We start from the raw sequence: 27,293 nt of genomic DNA, 5'->3' as shown, positions 1-27,293 counted from the left end.
TTCCTTCCTTCCTTCCTTCCTTCCTTCCTTCCTTCCTTCCTTCCTTCCTTCCTTCGCTTTCTTCCTTCCTTCCTTCCTTCCCTAAAAAGTAAAACAATTCCTTATTTTCATCAAATATCAATAAATGTTCTAATTTTCTCATTATCTCATTAAAAAAAACCAGTTGATTTCTACAAATCAGTATCCTAACAAGCTTCACACATTACATTTGGTTGATATGTATCTTAAATTTCTTGTAGCTTATAGGTTCCCCTACTCTCTTATTTTCTTGCAATTTATTTGTGGAAGAAAGTGAGTCATTTGTTCTGTAGAGTCTACCACATTATGGATTTTGTATAAATTGCATAACCATAAAATTCACTTGACATATTCGAATTCACTTAGCTAGAGGAGACAGTTGAAACATGCCTTGTACAAAATTAACAGGCACAGTCAAGCTCTGTAAAGAGACCTTTGTGAAATAGTCACTAGTTCAGTGAACAGCTTAATGACTTGGGAACTCTGGAATATCTGTTCTGGTCTGTCCTTAATCCATCTACCAAGCTTAACTGCATGTCATCCTTACGTTAATGTATACTCCAGTGCTTGGAAAGCTCCCGGACTTCAAAGCCTGTTTCTATATGATAGACACTTCATAAAAGTCTGTTACTATAGCGCTGCCTAAGGGGGTTTCTAAGAATAAAACAAACTGGCCTATCTGTGACTTGGAACCACTCATAACCTCTGCCCATAAAGAGATGAAGATTTGACCAAACAAGGGCTTTTCAGGGGGTCCACTTGTATGAACCCGGGAAAAACAAAACTGGAATTCTGGCTAGATTGGGAATTGAGTGTTCTGGGCCCAGGAGACCTTCAAGTCAAGATGGCACAGATTTACAGAATTCAACTGTAGAAAGCTCAACTAAAAACTGGCTCTGATCCGAAAACAGACACATCTTTTTAAAGAGATCTTTGAGAAGTATTCAAAGAGCTAAAATGGTTGTGACTTATCTAATTCTGCTCCACTGTAAAGGCATTGAAATTATGTCTTTCTATAATAAGGTATGCCATGAACGGCCCTATTCTATCTAATGCATTTAATGGTAATGGTGAAAACTGAACCCGAAGTAAGCGCCTTTAAAAATCCTATCAATTGTCTCTAGATTGATGGATCTACATGCCTGTTCTCTAAAAGAGCTTCGCTATCATGTTCAGAGGAGAAATTGGCCCCCACAATGAGTACACAGTAAGTGTTCTTAATATATTTTCAAAGAGGCAAGGCTAGGTCTCTCAGTTGTGGCTTTCATTCAGGTTTTACTCCTGCTGACCACACTGTCTGAGGATGGGACAGACACCATGACTATCCTATGGATCCTCCTACGGCCAGAAGGAACCCTTGGCCTATGGGATTTCATGAGATACTCTGTCTAAATGCCAAGGTGTTTGGCAGATTTAAAATGCAGGTGCACAAAATGATTGCCACAGTGCTGGAACTCAGAAACACATATGCTCCCATATTCCAAACTCAGAACTCTCTCCATCCCAAGATCTGTCTCTCCATTAACTGTCCAGCAACATAGCTGTGAAGCCCAGAGTACCAGGGAAGTTCCTTTTGAGGAGCATGGGCAGTTAGTTACAGTGGGCCTCACAGATGAGGTCAGTATCTTTTTTCCTTCCTGCTTCCCATCACTAGAATCTTCATTTGACTACTAAGACCAGCTTCTTGGGAACAGAAGGTTTGTTTACTATGTGCTTGAGACTGTCCTGTGGAGGCAGGCTGTATACCTCAGAGCAAGCTTTCAGGAGGAATTGGAGCTCTGTGTTGCTGTTCCTTCAGCGCAGAGCTCCTAGAAGCAATGTGGTGTTGGGAGCTAGAGCCAGCAAGGGGAGCCTTGTAAGATAGCCCTGAAGAGTCCAGAATGTCATTTTGCCATGTGACTCAGGGAAGTGGAGAATGAGGCTTGATTTTTATGAGAACTGTGTCGGGTTCTGAAGTGCCTCCTGAAGAGGCTGCCGTGGATCAATGGACATTGAGGAAGATTTCATTTTTGAGGGGTTGTTGCCAAATGGAACTAGGTGGGGTATGGGAGTGATGCCCTTGTACTCTTCAATGACTGGATACAAGACTGACTTGGTGTGGACTCTGAGGTGTCTCAATTTAGACTGTTGTTCTTCTGAAAAGCGTTGCTTTAGAGACCTAGCAGGAGAGCTCTTTGTACCCAGAACTCTTGGGATTTTTCTTCTCAGACTGCTCCAGTGCCACTGTCTGTTTGGCCAGATTACTGAGGGAATGATTTTAGAGAGCTAGAGAGTGATGGTCCAGAGAATTGGGCTTTGGAAAAATTCCCTTTTTTACTTTAGTGCATAAAAACTTGTGACTTACGAAAAGCAATCAAGCTGCCAATTTGGGCTGATAGGATAAGAACTTTTTACGAGGCTTAGTCTGTGATTCCTTCACCTTGACTTTGAAGGAGCCATTCCTTTCTTCTTGGTCAGTATCTATGTCAGGGACCTACAGTGTGATCTGCTCTCCTTACACAGAGACCTGGTCTGCACTCAGTCTTTGAGCCAGAGAGTTTGGACTTCAGTATCCAGAAAAGCTTTTATGCAGTCCTCTCCACTCTGGTTCTTGTTTCTTTCCAGATCACAGCCTTCCGGTTTCATCTTCACCACCTGACAGCATCTCCCTGATTTCAGAATTCCATTGCAATTTCTTACAGGCTCTGCTCCCCTTTCCCTCTTCCTCACCAGAACATATCTGTTCTCTTGGCTCCTTGTTTTTCTCCTCTTCCAGCATCTCTGCAATCTTTACTTGTGCGTGTGTGCCTGGCATTCCTCCTGATACTTGGCCATCTGCTCTTGCAGTGCCCTGCCAATAGCTGAAGTTTCTATAGAAGCTCCTTCAGATGTATGACCTCCCAGCTCCCAGAGATGAAAATTTTGAGCAAATATGACCAGAGAATCCTTGCTGCAGGGCAAGAATGAAATCAGATGACCATGTACCTCAGAACATGCCTGGCTGCTCAGCTTCCAGATTTGTACCTCCATGCCCAAAAGTATGCCACTAATGTCCTGGGTGGAGAATTCTGTTCACACTCTCCCTCAGCCTGAACCAGCTCATCAAGGCGCATCTCCAGGGGGCACTGGCCGGCTTTCAGGAATGGAATAGAACTGTCTGAATTCCTGGTCCAGTCCCACCACACAGGAATCTTTTATATCATCCATATCATGGAAGGGTCTTCTTTTTGGAGACTCACTGAGCAGCTGCTTCAGGTCCAAATCAGTCAGAGACCATGGCAGTGACCTTGTGAAGCAAGCTGTTCTCAGAAGCAGAGCAGAAGGTTGAAGCAAGAGTAAGAGGTGGTCCCACATTCCCATAGGCTTATGCTCCTTGTGCCTGTTTTTCCTGGGCCTATTTTTCTTTCTGAAATTTCATTAACATCCCAGGTCACTTAGAGCCCTAAGAGCACTTATTCTTCTTCTTACCAACACCAAGAGCTGTGAAGCCAGTTTGGGAAAACCTGAGCTCTGTTCATTTCTTCTCCATGTTGAAAGTGTCATCTTTTTTCTTTTGTTCTCTTCTCACCAGCTTCCTTCAACTTCTTCTTTGATAATTTTTCTTATTTCCTTTAATGAAGTTATTGTCAGATTTTGATGTTTGTCATAACTGCAGTGTTCTCAAGTGAATGTAAAATCCTCCATGCTTTGAGATCAGAGAAGCAAGAACAAGCTCATCAGATGCTTCAAGTCAAAACCAGTTGACAGAAGAATCAGATGCATAATACTTAACCCCCGTACCAATCAAATCCCATATTCAGTCTTTTCTATGATTCTTTCCACCCTTGTTTCAGGTCGAAGACCTGCCACTTTTTCCTGCACACTCTTCATAAGCTGTGTGTAAAAGAACACTAGGCAGTGCTCACCATGTAGGTCAAAGGAGTGAGGGTAATCTGAACAGTTGCTGCAGCCGGCTTAGAATCTCAATGCTGTTCTGCTCTCCCAACCTCCACTCACCTGTATTTCTGGATCTCTTTAAAAATGTGAGATTCACATTTTCTGTATTTAATGACTCTAATTTTCTTCCTTTTTGGCTCTGCCAACTGAATAGATGACAGAATGAAACAGAGTTTGGATATTCAATACAAAACAATTTTTAGCCTTTAGAAAATAAAGCTGCTTTGTAAAATCTGCCTCAATCTTAAGGGTGCTTCATATTTAATAAACCTTGAGTGTTATTCAATCCCTTATCAATTGTAAAAAAAAATGTGGGATTCAGAAGGTCTGGGAGAGAGGTGAACTAGATCTTGGGGAGGTGGTGTTCTGACATGACTGTAAATAAATCTTGGCAGTTATTAATGTTTGTTTTATTTGTCACAAGTGTGATAGCACTGTGGGCTACAAATGTTCCCTTGCTGGCAGGATGGGCCAGATGCACTGGCTGCAGCTGTAGGTAGCAACTAGGCCCTGAAGTAAGTCTACCAATGGTGGCCCATGCAGTTCTATGGTCCATGTCTACAAATCAAAAAGTTCCCTTGAGAGTCAGGAAAGAGGGAAAACCTCAGCTTAAGGTCTGTAAAATATCTTAAAGGACAGCAGGGTGGCTTGTAGTTAATGCCCTGGGAGAACCTGGAGATCTGGCTTTTCTAAAATATGTTATTAAATAAAGGCATTCATCAAAAACTTGATGATAAGAAAACAAACAGCCTAATTTAAAAATGAATGAAAGAACTGAACAGATAGCTCACCAGAGAAGATATACAGATGGCAGATAAGCATATGAATAGATGCTCAGCATCATATGTCATTAGGAAATTGCAAATAAAAACAACAGTGAGATATCACTGCACACCTATTAGTATGGTCAAAATCCAGAACACTGGCAGCACGAGATGCTGGTGAGGATGTGGAGCAATGGGAAGTCTCATGCATTGTTGGTAGAAATGCAAAATGGTACAGCCACTCTCGAAGACAGTTGAGCGTTTCTTACAAAACTGAACATATTCTTACCAAACCACCAGCAATCACACTTTCAAAGGAATTGAAAACTTATGTCCACACAAAAGCCTGCATATGAATGTTTGTAGCAGCTTTATTCATAATTGCCAAAACTTGGAAGCAAACAAGATGTCCTTCTGTAGGTAAATGGATAAATTGTGGCACATTCCAACAATGGAGTATTATTCAGTGCTAAAAAGAAATGAGCTATAAAGCCATGAAAAAACATGGAAGAAACTTAAATGCATGATGCTAAGTGAATAAAACAATTGTGAAAAGGCTATACACTGTGTGATTCCAACTATATGTTGTTCTGGAAAAGGCGAAACTATGGAGACAGTAAAAAGATTGGTGGTTGATGGGTTGAGGAGGAGAGAGGGATGAATAGGTGGAGCACAGAGGATTTTTAGGGCAGTGAAACTATCCTGTATGATACAGTAATGATGGATACATGTCATTACATTTTTTAAAACCTGTAGCATATATAACACCAAGAGTGAACCCTAATGTAAACTATAGACTTTAGTTAATAATTATGTCTCAGTATTGATTTATCAATTGTAACAAATGTACCAAACTAAAACAAGATGAAAATAATAGGAGAAACTGTGGGTTGGTAGGAGAAAAGGGACATTTGAGAACCCTCTGTACTTTCTGTTTGGTTTGTCTGTAAACCTAAAACTGCTCTAAAAAATAAAGTATATTAATAGAAAGAAAGAGAGAGAGAGAGAGAGAGAGAGAGAGAGAGAGAGAGAGAGTGAGTAAGCAAGCACTTACAACTGTGGGAGAACAGGAGAACAGAACTTTCACAAAAAGTCTTAACAGACGAGAGTACATCTGGAGCACAATGGAAAGCAGTCACTGAGCCCAGCTCCCGGAGGAGAGAAAAGTGGTCAGAAACCCAAGGAGTTGGGGGAAGGAGCCCTACCCTCTTAATAGGTGTTATAATTTCACTGATCTCTTGAGCATCCCAAACAAAATTATTTTAAAGATTTTTTCTGTTCATAATATTGACTTCACCTGTATTGAGTTCATATCAGATTCTTTATTATTTTATTTTTTAACAATATTTTTTATTTTTCACTTACAGTTGGCATACAATATTATATTAGTTTCAGGTGTACAGCATAGTGATTAGATATCTGTATAATTCAAAAAGCAATCCTCCCAATAAATCTAGTGTCCCTCTGACACCATACATAGCTATTGCAATGTTATTGATGATATTTCTTATGCTATACTTTATACCTCCATGACTATTTTGTAACTACAGATTTGTACTTCTTAATCCCTTCCCCTTTTCCCACCATCTCCTGCCTCTCTCCCTAATCTGGTAACTCTCAAAATGTCTGCTGTACCTATGAGTTTGTTTCTGTTTTGTTGTTGTTTATTTTGTTCTTTAGATTCCACATATATGTGAAATCATATGACATTTGTCTTCCTCTATCTGATTTACTCCACTCAACACAATACTCTTTAAGTCCATCATGAAATATCTTTTTCCATCCCTTTACTTTGAGTTTGTATGTGTCTTTTAATCTGAAGTGAGTCTCTTGTAGGAAGCCTATGTAAGGGTCTTGTTTTCTTATCCATTCAGCCACCCTATCTTTTGACTGGAGCATTTAATTCTTTTTCATGTGAAGTACTTGTTGATAGATATGTAGTTAATGCCATTCTTTATTCATATTTTTGATACATATTTTTTTCTTCTTCTTAAAGAAGTCCCTCCAACATTTCCTATAATACTGGCTTGGTGGTGTTGAACTTTTAGCTTTTTCTTGTCTGGGAAGCTCTTTATCTGTCCTTTGATTCTAAATGATAGGTTTGCTGGGTAGAGTAATTTAGATTGTAGATCCTGGGTTTTCATCATGTTAAATATTTTGTGCTAAGCCCTTCTGTCTTGAAAAGTTTCTGTTGAGAAATCGGCAGCCAGTCTTATGGGAGCTCCTTTGTAGATAACTAATTGCTTTTCTCTTGCTGCTTTTAAGATTCTCTCTTTGTCTTTAACCTTTGGCATTTTAACAATGATGTGTCTTGGTGTGGGCCTCTTTGGGTTCATCTTGTTTGGGACTCTGAACTTCCTGGGGTTGTATGTCTATTTCCTCTACCAAGTTAGGGAAGCTTTCTGTCATTATTTCTTCAAATAGGTTTTCAAAAATTTGCTTTCTCTCTTCACCTACTGGAACCCCTATGATGCAAATGTTGTTAAGCTTGATGTTCCAGAGGCTCCTTAAACTATCTTCATTTTTTTTTGGATTTTTTTCCTGTTGCTCTTCTGATTGGGTGTCCCCCGCTATCCCATCCTCTATATCACTGATTCAATCCTCTGCTTCATCCACTCTGTTGATTCCCTCTAATGTACTTTTCATGTCAGATACTGTATTCTTCATTTCTGACTGGTCCCCTTTAATGTTTTCCATGTCCATTTTTATGTTTTCTATCTCCTTGTTAAAGTTTTCACTGAGTTCATCTACTCTTTCCCTAAGTTCATTGAGCATCCTTATAACCAGTATTTTGAACTCTGCATCTGGTAGATTGCTACTTCCATTTTGGTGAGTTCTTATTCTGGAGCTTTGTTCTGTTCTTTCATATGAGACATGCTTCTTTGTCTCCCCATTTTGGCTTCCTCCCTGTGTCTGTTTCTATATATTAGGTAGGTCTCTTAAGTCTCCTGGTCTTAGTAGAGTGGATTTATGTAGTAGGTGTCCTGTGGGACCCAGAGGCACAGTCCTGGGAGGGGTCCAGCTGGAAGCCAAGTTCAGTTGCAGCCTGTGTACTTCCAGAGCCACCTGGAAGGAGTCACCAAGCAATCCACAGATTGCTGCCACCTGTGCTGGAGCCTTGAAGGGCCAAGTTAGAAATCAAGTCCAGTTGCTAGTAGTGCAGGGCTTGGAGCTGCTCAGCAAGAGGTACAGGGCATGCCATGGCCAGATGCCGCTTCTTTGGGTTTTGTGGGCCTTTGAGAGATTTTAGGAGTGTCTGCAGCAGGAGCCAAAGACAAGCCATTTGTTGGCTATCATCAATAAATCAAAGAACAACAAGTGTTGGCGAGGATGAGGAGAAACTGGAACCCTCAGACACTGTTGGTGGGATTGCAAATTGGTACAGCCACTGTGGAAAATAGTCTGGAGATTCCTCAGAAAATTAAAATTGGATCTACCTTTTGACCCAGTAATTGCACTTCTGGGTATTTATCCAAAGAAAATCAGAACAATAATTTGTAAAGATCTATGCATCCTTAGGTTCATGGCGGCACTATTCACAATAACTAAGATATGGAAGCAAGCTAAATGCCCATTAACAGACAATTGTCTAAAGAAGTTACGCTTCATATATACAGTGGATTATTACTGAGGCATAAAAGAAAAAATGAAATCCTACTATTCGCAACGACATAGATGGACCTGGAGGTTATTATGCTGAGTGAAATAAGTCAGACAGAGAAAAATAAATACCACATGATTTCACTTATATGTGGAATCTAAGGAATTAAAAGAATAAACTAATCAAAACAGACTCACAAATATAGAGGACAATCTGGTGACAGACAGCGGGGAGGGGTGTTGGGCTGGGAGAAAGGGGTGAAGGCTTAAAGAAGTACAAATTAGTAGTTGATAGATGGTCACGGGGATGGGGAGTATGGCATAGGGAATGCACTCATCAGTAATGTAATGGCTATGCGTAGAGCCAGAGGGAAGATAAAGTAATCAGCGGAATCATTTTATAAACTATGTAAATGTCTAACCAATATACTGTATACTTGAAACTAATAATAAAATAAAATAAAAGACAGACATTTGTATGGAATAAACCACTGGAAGAGGCTTGGGTACACCCACAAGTTGGGAGAGGCAGAGACTCAGGGAATCACCTGGGCAGAGCGACCTGTGTTATTCAGGTTGATGGTGAATCAGATACGGCTGTGTCTGCCTCCACAGGCAGGGAAGGGGGAGGAATCAGTCAAGAAACAATGGATACTGTCAGCACTTCTGTCCAGGAGAAAGCTGCCCCTCCAGCCCTCATCCTGAAGCCTGACAACTCAGCGTCTCCTCGTATGTCCCTGGCGCCTGTGAGCAGCTGCTCCAGCATTGGAGCTCAGAGCGAGTGAGTCCATCAGTGAGTAAGGCCGGGCATGGGCCCTTTAAGAGGAATGTCTGCGATTCCTGCAGCCCTCTATCTCAGTCATCCACAATCTCTGCTTGTTTTCACAGCCAAAGGTTGTGGGGACTTCACTTCCTGGTGCTGGAACCCTGGGCTGGGGAGCACAGTGTGGGGCTGGGACCCTTTGCTCCTCAGGTTGGGGAGGGGGCTCTGCAGCCAAGATATCTCTCCTGATTCTCTATCACCATATGCAGTTGTGGGACCAGGCCATTTTGTGTCTCCACTCCTCCTACTGATTTGAGTTGTCCTGTTATTTTTGTCCCTAGTTATAGGGCTTCTGTTCAGCCAGACCTCAGGTGACTCCGTGTGCTGGTAGCTCTGTAGTTTTGGTGTGGTTGTGAGAGGAGGCATGCACAGCCTCTACTTTCTATGCCATCTTGACCAATCTAGCTCAGATTCTTTATTAGATGTTTTTTCCTTAGATGAGATTTCTTCATGAATACTAGAATTTTTGTTTGCACTTTCATTTGGAGTATCTTTTCCTTTCTCCTTGTCTTCCTTTTTCTTTGTTTTATTTTCATTTACATTCTGACTTTTTATGTTGAGCTAATTGCCAGTTGCCTCAATTCAGCCCCCCTTTAGTAGCAGGAAATTGAATACAAGGAGCATGAACGCCTTCTATTTCCTGGGTTTCCCATTCCATGTCCTATTGAAGAACCATTGGTTGTCAATGTGAAAAGCGAATCCACCACTTCCACAATGAACCTTTGGTACCTCTTGGAATATGATTCTGTACCCGCTCAGACTTCCCTCTCAATGGGTCCCCAGGCATGCCTTCTTTCCAGGCTGAGGCTTCGGTCTTTGTGTGCACAGACTACATTCAAATTTTTGTGAACTTGACGCCAATAGAGGTTTGGTGCAGGGGAATGGCCCTCTTCCTATCTCTACCTTCTTCTTTTGTACGAACTAATCTAGAATCTTTGCTTCCATTTGTTTGGGAGACAGAGAAAATCTTCCTGCAGAGAAAGAGAAGAACAAAGGAGAAATGCAGAAAGAAACAGAACCTAAAGATGAAGAGAGAGGAAATCATGATTTGCCCATTTTTCTCAAGTCCTGTTCTCTGCCCTTCCTGAAGTCTGATTGTATAACTCTTCTTTCAGTTCTAGGACACACCTCGGTATTCTTATAATACCTCTTCCATATATTTTTTGCTTAAGCAAAAACACACTTGGTCCAGTGTGTTTGTGATTCCCGTGCCAAGCACTACTGCACTCCACACTCTGGGAATTCCTGCTCCCAGAACTCCTGCTTTGGAGTAGCAATCTTGGCTCTTACTGTGCAGTGGGAGAACTTAGGCATCTCTCAATACAAGCAAACTTTTTCAGTAAGACAGGATTAGGTCAGGAAAACAGAGCCACTCTGTGTATTGCAGGAAACTAAGGGCTTAAGGGCTTATACGATGTGGGGAAGCCAGAGGAGTGGGGGTTTGAAGGCTGTTGCTAGATGGTTGGAGAAATAGTCACTGATGCTTCTTTCTAGCATGAAGCACTGGATGGAGCAGGTGGTACTCAGAAGTTTTCCAGGAAATTACCACAATTCTCAAGTGTTTAGAAATGACCCAACCAACTTTCTCTCTAGCAGCAAAGTGAGAACTTGAGGAGAAGTTCGAGAAGTTGTGGTATTTGGCCACAATGACTGCCAAGTGGGAAATCATTAACAATTCTAAGAGTGTGGAGTTCACAGAGAACTCTGAGAAAATAGAATTTGGAAAGGAGACCTTAGAAGTGGGTGGTAACCATGCAAAGTTGACAGTTGAACCAAAGTTCCTTTGAAAATGAGAAAATTGTCATGTGTTGAGAGCCAGAGGACTTTTCCCAAAGCAAAAAATGGCTGAACCAAATGATTTTGCAGGTCCTTTCCAGTTTTAAGATAGACTGAATCTTAAACATGGTCCAGATAGTGTCTCCTATAGACTCATCAATAGCAAGAAAAACGTGAAAGATTGTGGAGCTGGACCACTCTTAGTAAAGTGACATGAGCCCCTTATACACTGGCCTCTGATTGAGAAGGCCATGCCCAGTGTTTCATCAGAGTTAGTTTTTCTCATAACATAAACTTTTCTCAACAAGCCAGCCTTCCCTCCAGTCTCGAGCCATCTCTCATTGGTTCTGCCACCTGATTTTTGTGTCACCTGCCATTGAGGATGCACTTTACTGCTCTAGTTTACCTGTTCATTGCTGGTCTGTGAGGTATCTTTATACCCAGCTTGGGTGGAGGAGACAGAATCACTTTTGCTTCTATATCCTTGACCAATTTGCCTAAACGAATGCACAAAGATCTGGGACAAAGACCCATGCCTCCCTTCCACTTAAAAATTATGCCATCTTTTTCAAACCTCTTCTTCATTCAGCCTATTTTACTCTTCTCCCTGCACTGCATATGTAAAATCTTTCTTGTACATTAAAAAGTTGTGAAAGATTTACTTGTCTTAACCACATGATTTTCCAGATGTGTTAATCATGCATTACTCACATACTCTGAGCTTTTGCTGTTAATGTCATTTTACTGAACTTGGGAGAAGATACTTGTGGTGGTTATATAATTCTCAGTCTTGCTGACAGGGAATCTCATAATATGCTTAAGTGTAGGGGGTCCTCATTTTTGATTCATTGTCCTGATGAAATAAAATCCTTTTGTTATTTTCTGCCTTTAGTTGAATGGTAAAGGAAGTCAGCATTTTCTTTTATTTGGATGTTCAATTTTACTTCTATAGACAAATATTATTGAAAGACTAAAGTAATATTGATGGTCTAAACAGAGAAGTCAAAGTTCCTATACTAAAGATTAATGGATTTTTCATTCTTTTTGTCAAAGTAAACCATAGAGCATTATTTCATTCCCTCAAGATAGTTTCAAAAAGAATGCACAGTTCAATACTCAGAATCATGGTGAGATTAATTGATCAGAAATTCTACAGTTTCTCCATAGTTACCATAAATAGTATGGTTATCAAATAGACAGACACAGAACACTTGACAACTCTTTCTTTGTTATATTCTGTAATTAATCTTGAAACCAGCTTTATTTGTCAATTAAAAAAATAAGTCAGTGGAACATGCAGCTAACACATGGCATGATTCTATAACAAACATGATTCATGGTCCAGAGCAGGTTCATGCAGAAACCAGCTTTGCCTTTGATTAAATGGCAAAGCATGTTTATACAGCATCCTCCAAGTACTTGAGTAAACTCTGTATTTGAGGCTGAAATGCATACAGTATCACTTTGTCTTTTCAGCAGCATAGATTCAATTGTTCTTGGTCAAATGTATTTTGGGGATGCTATCTGTATAATCAAAGCAATAATGAATTGTGGCAGTTTAAAAAATGTGCGCAAATTTTTTGACACCCTTCCCAGGTGGGTTCTATGACTTCTCCACCTGAATCTGAGCTGACATTAGTGACTCATTTGTAATCAATAGAATCTGCAAAGCAATCCACATAACTTTTGAGGCAAGTTCATAGAAAGCCATGCAGCTTCTGCTTGGTTCTCTTGGGACATTTGCTGTGGGGGAAGCCAGGTGCCATGTAAGAAATCCAACTACTCTGAGCCCCTCATGCTGTTGAGGACAAGTGGAGGTAACTCTGGTTGACAGCTGAACTAAATTCCCAGCCACCAGCCAAAATGCCAGCCATGTGAGTGAGCCATTTCAGACGTCCCATTCAGTTGAACCTTCAGATGACTGCAGTCTTCAAGAGAGCCCAAACAAGAACTGCTTAGCTGATAGATAGATAGATAGATAATAGATAGGTAGATAGATAGATAGATGATAAATTCTGTAGTCAAGTAGTTTCAGAGAGAATTCTGCATCTTAGGAGATTCAAAATGCACATTGTAATATTAAAGGCTCTGATAAATCCTGCAGTGCAGAAATGTAGCCTAAATTTAGCCTAAATTTATTTAGCCACAGAGCCATTTTGTCTTGAAACATCAGTTAGCTTCTGATTGATAAAATTAGCACTCCAATACATTTTTCAATGATAAAAATTATCATTTATAGCTTGGTACTACATGTTGGCTCAGATTTCAAAGAGAGCCTGTTGTAGTTGTAATAGTTCATTGACTTCATCTTGATAAAGAAATCAAATTTCACGGGGAGGTATGACTAATAAGGATGGGTAGAGGACCTGAAATATGTCAGAAAGTAAGAGGCTATTGGTTAAACTAGAAATTACAAGTACAGAGACTATATTCTATATTAGCAATCGTCAGGAAGAAAGTTACTTCTGAATAGGAAAATAATTGGATTTTAAAATGTTCTTTTGGTTCTGCCTCTTTTGGTTATCAAAGGAGTGGCAGAAACTTCTGGCTGAGTCTCAGAGATAATCAATCAGTCTATCTATCTATCAATCTATCATCTATCTATCATCTAATCTATCATCTATCATCTCTCTCTGTCTGTCTCTAACATCTATCATCTATCTATCTACCTATCTATTATCTATCTATCTATCTATCTATCTATCTATCTATCTATCTATCTATCATCTATCTATCACCTATCTATCTGTCCATCCATTCATTCATCCATTCATCCATCCATCCATCCATCCATCCATCCTCATTCATTTCATTTGAATAGGTAATATATTTATGTGGTATAAAATTCAGAAGGTACAAAGTGATACACACTGAAAACTTACCTTCCCACTCTTTCAACCAAAGTGTTCCCAGTCTGTTCTTTCAGGGTTAATTTAAGCATTTATAAACAAATACATATATATGTTCTTAAAGAAAACTTATGGTAGCATACTATACATATTATATTCTGCACCTTGCTTTGTTCAGGTAAAAATATGTATTTGAAGTCATTCCATATCTATACATGGAAAGTTTCTTTACTCTTATTTTTCCCATATCTATGCAATATTCCATTGTATGGATGTGTACCATCTTGTAATTAAACAGTCACTTAAGGATGGGACTTTTCCAATTATAAACAATGTTGCAGTGAATAAACTTGTACGTGAATCACTTTGCATGTTTGCAAATGTATGTGAGGATACATTACTAGATATGGAATTGCTGGGTCAACCGATGGCAGGTGTTGCTGGTGCCTGGCCCAGATCCCTTTTATGGGACTGGCATAGACATTCCCTAGCCACCGCAGATATTGGCTGCTAAAAACTCACACCTGCTTTCTTTTCTGGCAAACTGCTGTTAACTGACAATTGCTGCCTGGCCCACAGATGTCATGGAAGTTACACACCCTTCTGGGGACAGCCCTTGGCCAATGACTGACAGATGTGTGGGTATAACAGCCAAGCCTCCTTGTCTCTGGGCAGGACAACCTCTGCCATGCAATTTTCACTCAAGAGCTCCTTGTGGGATCAGGCTGAGCCTGGACTAATCTGAAGCCACATCTTGTTCTAGCTCCTTCTCCTGCCACCCTGCTTCTCTTACTCCCTGGCAGGTTTCTCCTGAGAACATTCCCTCAATAAGTCATCTGTACAAGAATCCCTGTCTCAGCCTCTGTTTCTATGGAAGCTCATCCAAGACAAATGGTATGTGCACATGTAATTTTTATGGATTTCATAGATATTGCTCTATTGTCCTTCATAGTGTTTATATCAATTTAGACTCATCCTAGCGATATAAGAAAGTATTAGGAAAAATCTTATCATCTTAATTGCTCACCAAATATTACTAAAAGAATGAATATATGCTGTATCTTATTTTGGTGATGGTATATTTGGTGCAGTGTGTCCATACTTTTGTTTGTTTCCAGAGGAACAGGGACACATATCTGCTTTAAAAGTTATATTTCTATCTCAATAGCCATGTGACCACTGACTCAATGGCCCTTCCACTTTGCTATGGGTGCCAGAGAATGCTGAAAACTATATGGTAGGAAATGCCCTGGGCAAAGGGAAGGGTTAGTGTATTTTAAGATATAACAGATGTCAGGACTGGTATCTTATTTTTTGAAAATCTTGACGGAGCATGGAATACTCAGATAGGAGGAAAATATTTGGGACTCACAGGGAAATTCTGCTGCTGAGTCCAAAATTGACCAATGCTTTTAGATAGTATATGGTTTAAGCTACAGTGTGATTTGCATAAGCCAGAGGCAGCCTGCTGGGAGCTTTCAGATCAGCAGACTTGAGATTCCAATCACAGCTCTACTGCCTTCGAACTCTGTGCTCTTATCTCTCTGAGTCTCAGTTTTATTTTCAATAAAACAGTAATGTAAAATCTATCATGCAAAATTATTATGAAGGTTCAATATGTTTGGTCCTTGGTAGAAATTCTATAAAGGGTATTGAAATAGTAGCAGGAATTGTGGTTATTATTATTAGAGAGCTTTCATTGATTATGATGAAAGGTCTTAACACTAGGGAAGTATGTTTAGTACAGAAGAAGAAGGTCCAGGAGAAAGGCTCCTGGTCTTCAAATGTCAACAGCCCTACTTTTCACTTCTTCATGTTGTCCTATTTCAATTCTTTTACACTAACAAAGACCCATACTTCCCTCCCACTGCTTCAGTCTCCCAGTTCATTCAGGGGCTGGCATAGATGGCCAAAAAAAGAAAGCCAGAGCATGTGGGTGGCAGGGTTTTCTCTTCTGGTAAATGTTTGGGAACCCAATGACCTATACTCAAGAGGAAAGATTGACTTCCTATGTAGCAAGGAGTTTTAACGGTGAGAAGTTTTCCTGTTTCCATTGAGGACAACGAAAAAGGAAATGGAAAAGCTGAAACAGAAGATCTTCCAAGACTCCTAGTGCTAGCAGATTCCATACTGTGAACACATTGCCTCTGGGTTTTTTGGGTATAGTCCAGGTTTATGATTCAGCATTGGTTTTGTATTGTCTAGGCCACCTAAAGGAATCCCCACACATAACAAAAATGCACACATTAAGAACAAAGCCAAGGATTTTTTTTTAACCATTATGTTTCGGGGGGCGGAGGGGAGTTTCAAATGATCTTTTTTCATTACATTCCCTACCTTTGTCCTGCTCATAAATGTTGATGTTGCATAATGAGTAGAGTTTTGAACAAGTTTATTTGCTTGTTCATTTTGGTGGAGGAAGGGGGACTTTTTTGAGAAAAGAAAATTAGAACATTTTTAAAGAAAAGTTTATGCCAAAAGAGTATTCTCTGTTTAAGAAAAATATGAAAGCTAGATCTGTTTTGAGCCTTTCAAGTTAGATAATAGTTTGAAAGTATGTCTTTACATCTTGTAAAATAATCATTGCACACATTATTTATCCTCTTTTCCAGAATAAAGTACTTCTTGGTACTTACACTTGAGAGAACTTAGAGATACAGATTGGGGTGGAGTGTGCTCCTAGCTTCTTTTTCTTCTGCAATATGGAAGGCAGATTGGGTAACATTCACATAACGTTCACTGAGATCCAGGCTGTCATGTTGCACAACCCCAGGGGACACCATTGCATTGTATCCTATATGAATGACACCCTCTGGAATACAGCAGTGTAAGTGGTGAGCCCTGGAATTGTGCTTCATTTAGTAATGTCCACATTTTGCTTCTAAATGCCACATTTGGGGTCTTACCTTATCTAGTGTCCCTAGGATGCACATCTACAGTCCAAGCCACCACAGCAACAACTTGAGATTAGTATTATCAGAACAGAAGCTGGCAATCAATTCCAGTTTAAGATACTTTCCTTCCTCTGAGTATCTGCTGTGGTATGGAAGAACGACTAAGGCTTGGTCCCTGCACTCATGATAAGCACAAGACGGGAGTTGACCCACAAAAGGCAGGAGATTTTGGTCCTTTGTTCTATGAGTTTGGTGACCATATTTTTCAAACAAAAATCAGGACAAATGGTCTGGCAAAAGATTATTTATAGTCTTTGAATATATTTAAAAGGAGTCTTGGTGATTTATGTGACAAATCATTGTGTAGAAAAGAATGAAACTGTGAAATTGATGTTGTCCCTGGAACTTTAATTTACACTCAGTACTTATCCTATAAATAGCTACCATTTATTAAAGACTTATTATTGAAGCACCAGAGAAAGTGCTTTATAGAAATTATCTAATTTTCTTCTTGGGACAACTCTAAGAGGTAGGCACTATTAATCCACTTTATAAAGGGGATAACTGAAATTCTGAAATGAGAAGTAGCTTACCAAGATCAGGTAAGTGATAGAGCTGACATTCCTAGCCAGGCTGGCAGAACCCACTATTTTCAGCGATACAACATTATACTGTCTCTCCTATTTAATGGGGCTTTTTACTCTTTTATTGGCAAGTTTTACTCTTTTGTTTGGGTCTGAAGTACAGCAAAATGCTGTAATCCTATTAGGCCTAGAGGTGTGCAATTCTCTTCTATTAGTGGAGAATAAGACATTTCTTATCTCTTTAATTTAGTTCACAATAACAAATATTTATTAAGGATCTACTTGGTACTAGGCAGTGGGTTAGTAGTTATGGAATATAAAGATTAATGATTATTTGCCGTGTCCTCTTTCTACCCTACTGCGTGACAAAGTCCGGAGATGGGGACAGAGGCTTCAAGGAATGCATCGTCAAGAACGAGGACGTGGCATGTGTTTAGGGATAATTGGTTTCTTAGAAATGATCCTATTAATAGGGGGAATTGGGGTAGCACAAATTCTAGTAAGTGTAAACGCTATACAAATGGATTTCCTCAAAATTGGCTCTGAGGAAAACATAGTAAATTCCCCGCATATGGAATCAGCTCTAGTCACCCTGACGTGTCCAGAATGTGTAAACCCTTTATTTGAACAATTATTAAGGGAAATTCCTTTTGACGCGCCTCTTAAAGATATTATGAATAAATTATAACAAGCTGAATTACTAGAACCAGTTTATACTCCTGTTCCCACGCAGTTAGTAGAAAAATTAGTAAAAGATAAGAAATTTACTCATAAGCCTGTGCCTACTATAGAAGGGCCTCCTTTTGTGGACTAGTGGATAAATAGAAAACTCTGGTATCCACCTAGGGGGGCTAATAGTATGAAAAGATTACCCAATCTTCCTTTGCCTTATACAGAAGCTTATAATAAAGATAGTATACATATAGTGAATAAAGATAGAATTCATGTGCCTTATAGTAGTTTAAGTTTCATAGAATGGCTGGCTAGGTCAGGATCTCCTTGGTGCTTAAAAAACAAAGGAACAGAAACTTAGCTTATGAAAGCAGCTTTGTAAAACTGATTTTTATAAATATTTTCCTCATTACTGCACCAAGGAAACTTTTGAACAGCTATGAGAAAGGTTCAGCTTGAACTTTAGATATAGCATAAATCAAATAGCATTTAAAAGATTTCTTCAGGCAGAAAGAAGAACAATGTCTGCCCACAAGCCAATGCTTGCTGTTATGAATACATCTATCTATCACCTTTACTTAAATCAAACTGTATCTTACGTAATAGATATAAGAATTAAAAGTTTAGATTGTTCCATCAGGTAGTTCTGTTCTAATGATTGAGAGAAAAATGTACTAGTTAATCATGAACATTAATAATAATATACTCTATAAGATTTTCTGCTTCGCCTAACCACAGAAATTTAACTCCCTGCTACCTTAACAACAAAGTATAATCAAATGCCAAAATAAAAAGTATAAAAGTTGTACTCAAATCACAATAAAACGGAACAGTGTCACACCGCCTCTGAGTTGTGTAGTCGACTGTCTCCCGCACCGACGCCTTGCCCACCTTCAGGCCCCCCTGGATCCTGTCGTGGCTGGACCGCGGTAATTATTAATACTGCATTCTTCCTACTCTCAAGATGTGTAGATTAGAGAGAAAAGGCAAGCATACAAATAACTGTCATATAAGGCCAACTGTAATAAGTGACATAATTGAGAAGCTAATTGTTATGAGAATTTTGGAAAAATAGAAATTAAATCCTATTCTGTAGGAAGCCTCCTACAGAATTGGCATTTAATGAGGCCACTGGAAGATTGTAGGGCTATCATAGTTACTATGGTTGTATAATAATTTATACAATACTGCCCAAATTAGTGGCCTTAAACAATCATTTTAGTTTGCTAAAAATCTTATGTTTAGGAATTTAGGAAGGTTTCAGCTGAGCAGTTCTTGCTTGGAGTCATTTAAATGGTTTGGATCAGATGTGACTGGGGCTACAGTCATCTGAAAACTCAAATGCTTGAATGTCCAAGATGGCACACTCACAGGAGTAGCATTGATGCTGGCTATCAGTGGAACTCAGCTGAGAGCTCAGCTGGGATGCCAACTGGAGTGCCTATACATGTCCTTTATAGCGTAGTAGTCTCAGGCAGAAGTTGTGTGGACTTTTCTGAACTAGCCTTAAATGTCACATAGCATCACTTATGCCACATTTTACTGGTAATGAGTCACTATGACTAGCCCAGATTCAGAGGTGGGTGGCATGGGCCCCATCTCAATGGGACGAGGATCAAGTTCACACTGTAGAAGAGAATGTGCAGTCTGCCACAAGAGTGTGACAGGTAGAGCTGTGGGCAGAGGGCCTTCTAGCCAGATAAAACAGCAGGAGCAGGAAAGGAATGTTCAAAATGTATTGAAGGAATGGCAAGTTGTCTGGTTTGGCTGGGGTAATGAGTATGATGAACTGAGAGAGAGAAATTTAAAAAACAATTCTGTGTCCTGTCCACAGAGGGCTTTGAAAGCCAAAATATTTAGTCTGAATTTATTGAGAGACAACATAGTGATGAGATTAAGAGCATGGCTTTGGAGTCAGCTAGAACTCTTTCCAGATCAGCCTTTTACTGTAAGCTATGTGACCTTGGATGAATTCTTTAGCCTTCCAGAGACTCAATGTTCTTACCTGTAAAAGAGGATAATTATAACTTTGTTGTAGTTTTACTTCACAGGATAAGATAATGAATGTAAATCATTTAGCATATAATAAAGGATGGCAATTATTACTACTCTGAGAGTACTAAGGTAGCCAATGAGAATGTTTGAGGATAAAATAACATGATCATATTCATTTTTCATTCAGAAAGATACCAGAAGACAGTGAATAGGCCTAAAGTCAGGAAGACCAGTTTGGAAGAAATGTTAACCTAGCTGAGAAGTCATGAGAGTCTGAACAGGGGTGGTGACTGGGGATGATGTTAAATAGACAGAGGTTTTATTTGGTGGCTCATTGCCAAAAGGGTGAGCAAGAGGGAGAACCTGACTTGGGTCAGCGGTCAGAGGTCAGACTGCAGGTCCTTCTGGTGGGGTGCTGTGAAGAGGCAGCATTTCTGCTGTCTAGGATTGCTCTTGCTCTCTGCATAAAGGAAGTGTCTTCAGCAAGATTCTAGAAACAGAACCTGAGACAGGGATTCTTGGGTGAGTGTTTTATTGGAGGAGTGTTCTCAGGAGAATGGGAGTGAGGGAAGAAGGATGGAGTAGGGGAAAACTGTTAAGAAAGGAGGTAGTGTCACCTGGAGACTAGATTCAGCTGATTCTACAGGGACCTCTACAGCTTGATTGCACCATAGAATTAGTTGCATCTTGAGGCAAAGGGGCCTGCCTTTTGTACTTCCCAGTCAGTCATTGGCTTTGGGCTCCCTGCGGGTGGTGTTGGGAGGTAAAATATAATCTCCCTTGCCAGATGGCTCCATTTGCCCAAGAGCAATTCTCTGGAGAAGTGGGGGCAGCTGTGAGCTCTCAGCAACCACCATTCCTGGAAGCTGGGGAATGGGTATACTGGCCTGGAAAAGAGAGTTGGATGAGGCACCACCAGTTCTCTTATAAGGGTCTGTGTTTCAATTGATCTGCTTGACACCTTTCCTGAGCCAGGGAACCAGTGCAGTTCAACTTCTGCTCAGCATGATTATATTCATTATAGAAAATCCCTTTAGGTTGCAGGTTGTGATGATAACTAACGCCTTGTGTTTAGGAGGCCATCTTTTCTCCTTAAAGAACCCTGGAGTATGGCATCATGCATGGGTAGACTCCTGAAATGGAGGCCAGTAGCTTGTCTATAGAGCCTCTTGGCCTGCAGATGTGCAGAGAGAAAGAAAGAGGGAAAGGGAAAGAGGCCCATAGAACAGATAGTACACAGAGATGTGCATTACATTGTACTTACTGAAGACATTTTCCCCTCTTAATTTATGTACATCTCAAAGGACCCAGCAGGTGTTATTTATTTCATCTCTGGATCTGTGATCTTCTGTTCCATGCACACTGGATTTGATTGAGATTAGACAAATTGCTGTTTTCTTTGAAATGGGAGACTTCTGAAGCAATCTCTGAATGTAGTGTGTGATAAATTAAACTTTTCGTATAGGTACTGTTTACTTCTTTAAAGTCAATATAAATGATTAAATGGGAATAACTTATGTAATTCAAAGTGAACACATACACACATATCAAATTTTTAGATGAATGGTTTGGCTGCCTGCCACCAGAAATCTCCCACTTCTCTTTTATTATTAGAAGCAAACACAAAACTGAATCAACACCATCAAGGGTTTGCCCACTTGGAAAGGATATTGCATTCCAGAGCAGTCCAAAGGTTACACTACTCATAACGATTGTATATTGTTTTCGCTAAAGTTCATGGGAAGATAATAGCCTTTACTTTCTGCCTTTATACCAGCTTTCCAGCATTCATAATCCTTCTAAAAGGGAGAGACACACCTTTTGTGTATTTTGCAAAGTGGGCCTTTGTGGGCACTCTTTGGGAAATTCTCCTACTGGACTGAGCCATTCTATTTACCACCATGGACCTACCATAGTTTGTCATAGCAACCTGATGGACTAAGACATCCTTAATTTTGGAAAGAGAAATAGTCATGAAAACCACTCACTGACTCTTGCCATTCCTATACTAGACAGATAATATAAAAATGAGTTGCTGGAGGTCAGAGGTTATGTTTTGACCAGATGACTACAAATAAATGGTTTCCAAAATATGTTTTAGATGCCATCATATTGAGTGAGCTAATTAAGTCCTAAAGGTTAAATGCTAGTGAGGTTTCTCGCTTCTACCAAGATTAATATTCAAGACGACCATGTTTTATATGTATTTAAAATGAAAAAAGATCACCTTTTGTTATTTGATGTGTAATGAAGAGATAAAAATTCAGGAAGCCCCGGCTTATAGTGAGAGGAGATTGTGAGCAAGTCTTTGAGCCTCAGATTCTTTATCTCTAATGTTTGTCTGACCTGTCTAAGCATCTAAGGTGATATATAAATGAAAAGGAACTTTGTAACTCCTGAGTGATGTTCAAATATTGGAAACTAGGAGACATTAAAGAATTATATATTTAAAATATCCTCTTTTATTCCATTACATAGGAAAATACACTCATAACAAAAATATAGAAAAGTGAGAAAAAAAAAGGGAGAAACAATTAGGATTTAAGATGTTATCAGTTTAAAAGTGATATCACTTTGAATTGGATAATATAGTGGATTGAATGGTGGCTCCCCAAAAGATATATCTGAGTCCTCTGTACCTGTGAATGTGATTTTATTTGGGAAAAGGGTCTTTGCAGATATAATTAAGGATCTTGATATGAGATCATTCTGGATTAACTGGGTGAGCCCCAAATCCAAAGATAAGCACCATTATGAGAAGAAAGAAACACGGAGGGAAAATGCACAGGAAGGCCATGTGAAGATGGAGAAAGAGATTGGAGTAATGTATCTTCAAGCCAAGGAATGCTAAGGATTGCCAAAGATTGCTGGCAGCCACCAGAAGCTGAAGAGGTAATGAAGGAGTCTTCTTGAGAACCTTCAGACAGAGCATGGCCCTCCTGACACCTTCATTTCAGATTTCCGGCCTCCAGAACTGTGAGAGAGTACATTTCTATTGTTGTAAGCCACTTACTTTGTGGTGAATTTTTATGGCAGCCTTAGGAAACTAGTGCAGATGCTCACCATAAAGAAAGCCCTATGAATTTCATCATGCCAGAGTGAGCAGAGTATTGAAAGATAAGGGACATGTGTGGTTGCAATCTGCAATGTATGGCTTTTCTAATGAAAAAGTTTACTTTCTGCCCCTTTTAAAGAACAGTCACTTTAAATGGACCAAAAGAAAACTTGGTTCCAATCTAGGCTTTGCCACTTACTGGTAATATAGCCTATGACCTATATACTTGGTTCCAATCTAGCCTTTGCCACTTACTGGTAATATAGCCTATGACCTATATACTTGGTTCCAATCTAGGCTTTGCCACTTACTGGTAATATAGCCTATGACCTATGACCTATATAGCCTATATACTGGTAATATAGCATTAAAAACTACAATAAAGGCAAGTTAGGAGAAGGTTGGGAAAGAAAGTAATCACAGCAAATAATAAGACTGAGTCAGCTGAGTGGCTTTGTCTTATATTAAGGAAAGATTTTTGGCATAGAATTAAGTAGATGAGCATTTCCTCTTTAAAATGGAACATGAGAACAGAAGAAGAAATGGATTAGGAATGGAAGCAGTTAAGGGATAGAGAAATAACACCTAATTGATTCAGAATATATACCACCTTTGACTCAGACTTTATCGTTTTTTAACTTTACATTTAGCTATGTTTAAACATTTAAATAAAGATATCAATTCTTATCAAGTAATGGAAAACAACTTATTGTTTAATTTGGGTGGGTCTGGGCAAAGGAAGTCCTATGCTATCTGAGCAAACTTAAGGTATACCTGGCATCTACAGCACAACCAGTTGAAGCCCAAATTTATAATATGAATTTTTTTATGCCATGGAACTGACCTTTACCCCAGAAGGATATTTAAGAGAAGTCCTGACCAAGGCAGAAGTCACTTTAATTAAGTCTACCTGGTTCCTATTTTGTCAATCTTCAACCCCTTAGTTTCTTTTTTTCTACTTACCTGATATATTTCTATGATTGCTTTGTTATTGAAAAGAATAATTAGCACTGGTTATCTCTAGGCACTTATGTTTTCATAAATACCTTTTGATTCTCATGATGATCTTGGGAGGTACCCATTTTGTACATGAGGAAACCAAGGAACTATGACATTACCATCCCCATTTTATACACGAGGAAATCAAGAAATGGTGACGTTAGAGATGCAGTGTAGTGAGTGGCAGTTAAACAGACTTGGATTAGATTTCTGGCTCCATGTCCAGAAATAAGCTGTGTGACTTTGGACAGTTAAGTGATATAACCTCCTTAAGCCTCAGTGTTCTCATATGTAAAATGGGATAATACTCCTTTTTCTTGTGTTCTAAGGAACCCTTTATCTTCATTTCTTACTTTAATGTTTGAAATTGAGATGTACCTTACAATTGCTATGTATTTGAAAGTATTTGTTCACACTGTAAAGCTGCTATCAAGTTGATGATGTCTTACTACCGAGAGCACTTGATTACTGAGGGATTTAGTAAAGCATACCCTCTCAGGTTCTTATAAAGCTTAAGGATTATGTATGTAAGTGCTTGGTACAGAGTTAGAGCTCAAGAGATGTTAATTTTTATTACTTCTCAGTAATTTGGTCATAGGCTAAATTACCAGTAAGTGGCAAAGCCTAGATTGGAACCAAGTTTATAACTGTAATTATAGAGTTCCTTCTTTTCTAGTGAAAAATTCTAGCTCCAAATAGTAAGGGAACTAACTCATTATGTTAGTTGTGAGTCAGTACCCCATATCATGGCCAGACTTCTTGATTCTCATAACTCTGCCTCCTATTCCTAATTTTTAATATCTTCACCAGGCATAAATCATATTGAACCCATCAACATTTTAAAATTTAAAATGTAATCCTTAAATCAACGCACACGAGACTTTTGTAATTATTATTTGTTATAGTAAGTTGTCGAGTTATCTTCTGGAGATTGAGCTTGTGAGACAACAGGAACTAAGTGAAAGATAAAATAGGCTAAAAGGCAAATAGAAAGGTAAATCTTAAAATTACTGAGGTGAAGTTAAGCCTTTAGCTTATTCCAGTGTCTTCTGTTTTGTTTTTTCTTTTCCTTACAGAGGAAATCAACAGTTTATCATTGTACTAGTGATTGGTATCAATTCTCCCTTACTCACTAAAAGTGACTCTGAGCTGGGGAGGGAAGTATGGCCAAAAATCTCAAGCACAAGGGTAATGTAGTTGATATTATTATTATTATTATTATTATTATTATTATTATTATTTGCCTGCCCAGCATCCAATCTTTCTTCTTTTTCAGTAGAAAACTCTGTCCTCCCTCAGTCCTTGTGAAGTTTTAGGGGTAAAATTCATCCTAGGGATAGTTGAGAAACCCAGGCCTGGACAATCAGCACATTTTATCCCTTTGGCCACAATTGGTTCAGAGATGAACAAATGACTTAGAGTTTTTGCTTAAACTTGTTTGAGTTTTAACTTTCTAATACTTTTCATTGGAAGAGTCCATCTTCACTAATATAATTGGAAATCAAGACCAAGTGGCAACTGGAGACACCTCTAATAGCCACAAGCTGACATTGGAACTAAACTTTTTTTTTCTTTTTTTACCCCTGGCTTTATTGAAATATAATAGACAATAAGTTGCTTGTATTTACATTGCACAATGCAATGAGATTTTTTTTCAATTATAGTTGGCATACAACAATATATTAGTTTCAATTGTATCAAATAGTGATTAATTCACAAAGTGATCACCCCACTAAATCTAGAACCCCTCTTCCCTCTTACATGTGTATGAAATTATTAACTATTTTCCTTGTGCTACACTTTATAACTCCATGTCTATTTTGTAACTATCCATTTGTACTTCTTAATCCCTTTGCCCTTTTTTGCCGTCCCCCCAAATCTCCTCCCATCTAGTATCTCTCAAAATATTCTCTATATCTATGAGTTTATTTCTGTTTTTGTTATTGTTTATTTTGTTCTTTAGATTCTACATATACGTGAAATCTTGTGGTATTTGTCTTTATCTGACTTACTTCATTCAGTGCAATACCCTCTAGGTCCATCAAGGCGATATCTTTCTCCATCCCCTTCCTTTTAGTATTTGTGTATCTTTAATTTGAAGTAAGTCTCTTGTAGGCAGCATATGTAGGGGTCTTGTTTTCTTATCCATTCAGCCACTCTATCTTTTGGTTGGAGAACTTAATTCTTTTTCATTTGAGGTATTCGTCGACAGATATGTAGTTATTACCATTCTTTATTCATGTTTTTGATACATGTTTTTTTTCTTCTTAAAGAAGTTCCTCCATCATTTCCTATAATTCTGGCTTGGTGTTGATGAATTTCTTTAGCTTATTTTTGTCTGGGAAGCTCTTTCTCTGTCTTTTGACTCTAAATGATAGCTTTGCTGGATAAAGTATTCTTGGTTGTGGATCCTGGGTTTTTATCACTTTGAATATTTTGTGACAATCCCTTCTGTCCTGCAGTTTCTTTTGAGAAATCAATTGCCAGTCTTATGAGTGTTCCCTCGTAGATAACTAACTGCTTTTCTCTTGCTGCTTTTAAGAGTCTCTCTTTTTATTTAACCTTTGGCATGTTAATTATGATGTGTCTTGGTGTGGGCCTCTTTGGGTTCATCTTTTTTGGGACTCTGAGCTTCTTGGGGTTGTATGTCTATTTCCTTCCCTGGGTTAGAAAAGTTTCCCATCATTATTTCTTCAATTAGCTCTTCAACATCTTGTCTTCCATCAGGTACTCCTATGACCCAGATATTTTTACATTTAATTGTGTCCCATAGGCTCCCTAAATTATTATTATAGTCTTGGCTTCTTTTTTCCTTACTATTCTGATTGAGTTTCCTTGGCTTCCACATTCTCTATATCAGTGATTCGATCTTCTTCTTTATCCACTCTGTTGATTCCCTCTACTACACTCTTCATCTCAGATAATGTGTTCTTCATTACTGACTGGTTCCCTTTTATAATTTCCATTTCCATTTTTATGTTTTTTACCTCTTTGTTAAAGTTCTCACTGAGTTCATCTACACTTCCCCTAAGTTAAATGATTACCTTTATAACCAGTATTTTGAACTCTGCATCTGTTAGATTGTTTGACTCTATTATTCCTGGATATCTGTTCTGTTCTCTCATATGGTTTCTGCTTCTTTGTCTTCCCATTTTGGCTGCTTTTCTGTGTCTTTTTTTTTATGTACTATGCAAAACTCCTAAGTCTCCCGGTCTTAGTGTGGCTTTGTGTATTAGGTGTCCAGTGGCACAGTCCTGAGAGGGGTTCAGCTGCAGCCCAAGTTTAGCCCCAGCCTGTGCCCCTCTGGGGGCACCTGTTGAGATTCAGCAAGCAATCCCCAGACACTGTG

The 27,293-nt window shown here is 39.1% G+C and overlaps 1 long non-coding RNA gene and 1 pseudogene across 1 annotated transcript in view; one reads left to right on the top strand and one right to left on the bottom strand.

Annotated features, from left to right (window-relative positions):
* Window positions 1-2,371: 2,371 nt before the first annotated feature.
* On the bottom strand, window positions 2,372-3,540 carry LOC105305465 (annotated as a pseudogene).
* A 5,402-nt stretch (window positions 3,541-8,942) lies between these two features.
* LOC105305437 overlaps window positions 8,943-27,293 on the top strand; it is a 28,980-nt gene continuing 10,629 nt past the window's right edge. The window contains exon 1 of the long non-coding RNA XR_897088.2: window positions 8,943-9,078. This is a non-coding gene — a long non-coding RNA (uncharacterized LOC105305437). The remainder of the gene's footprint in view (window positions 9,079-27,293) is intronic.

The sequence above is a fragment of the Pteropus vampyrus genome, unplaced genomic scaffold (assembly GCF_000151845.1).
Source record: "Pteropus vampyrus isolate Shadow unplaced genomic scaffold, Pvam_2.0 Scaffold387, whole genome shotgun sequence".
NCBI classification, from domain to species: domain Eukaryota; kingdom Metazoa; phylum Chordata; class Mammalia; order Chiroptera; family Pteropodidae; genus Pteropus; species Pteropus vampyrus.
Note: the sequence above shows the minus strand (reverse complement) of the source record. Positions and strands in the feature narration are given on the sequence as shown.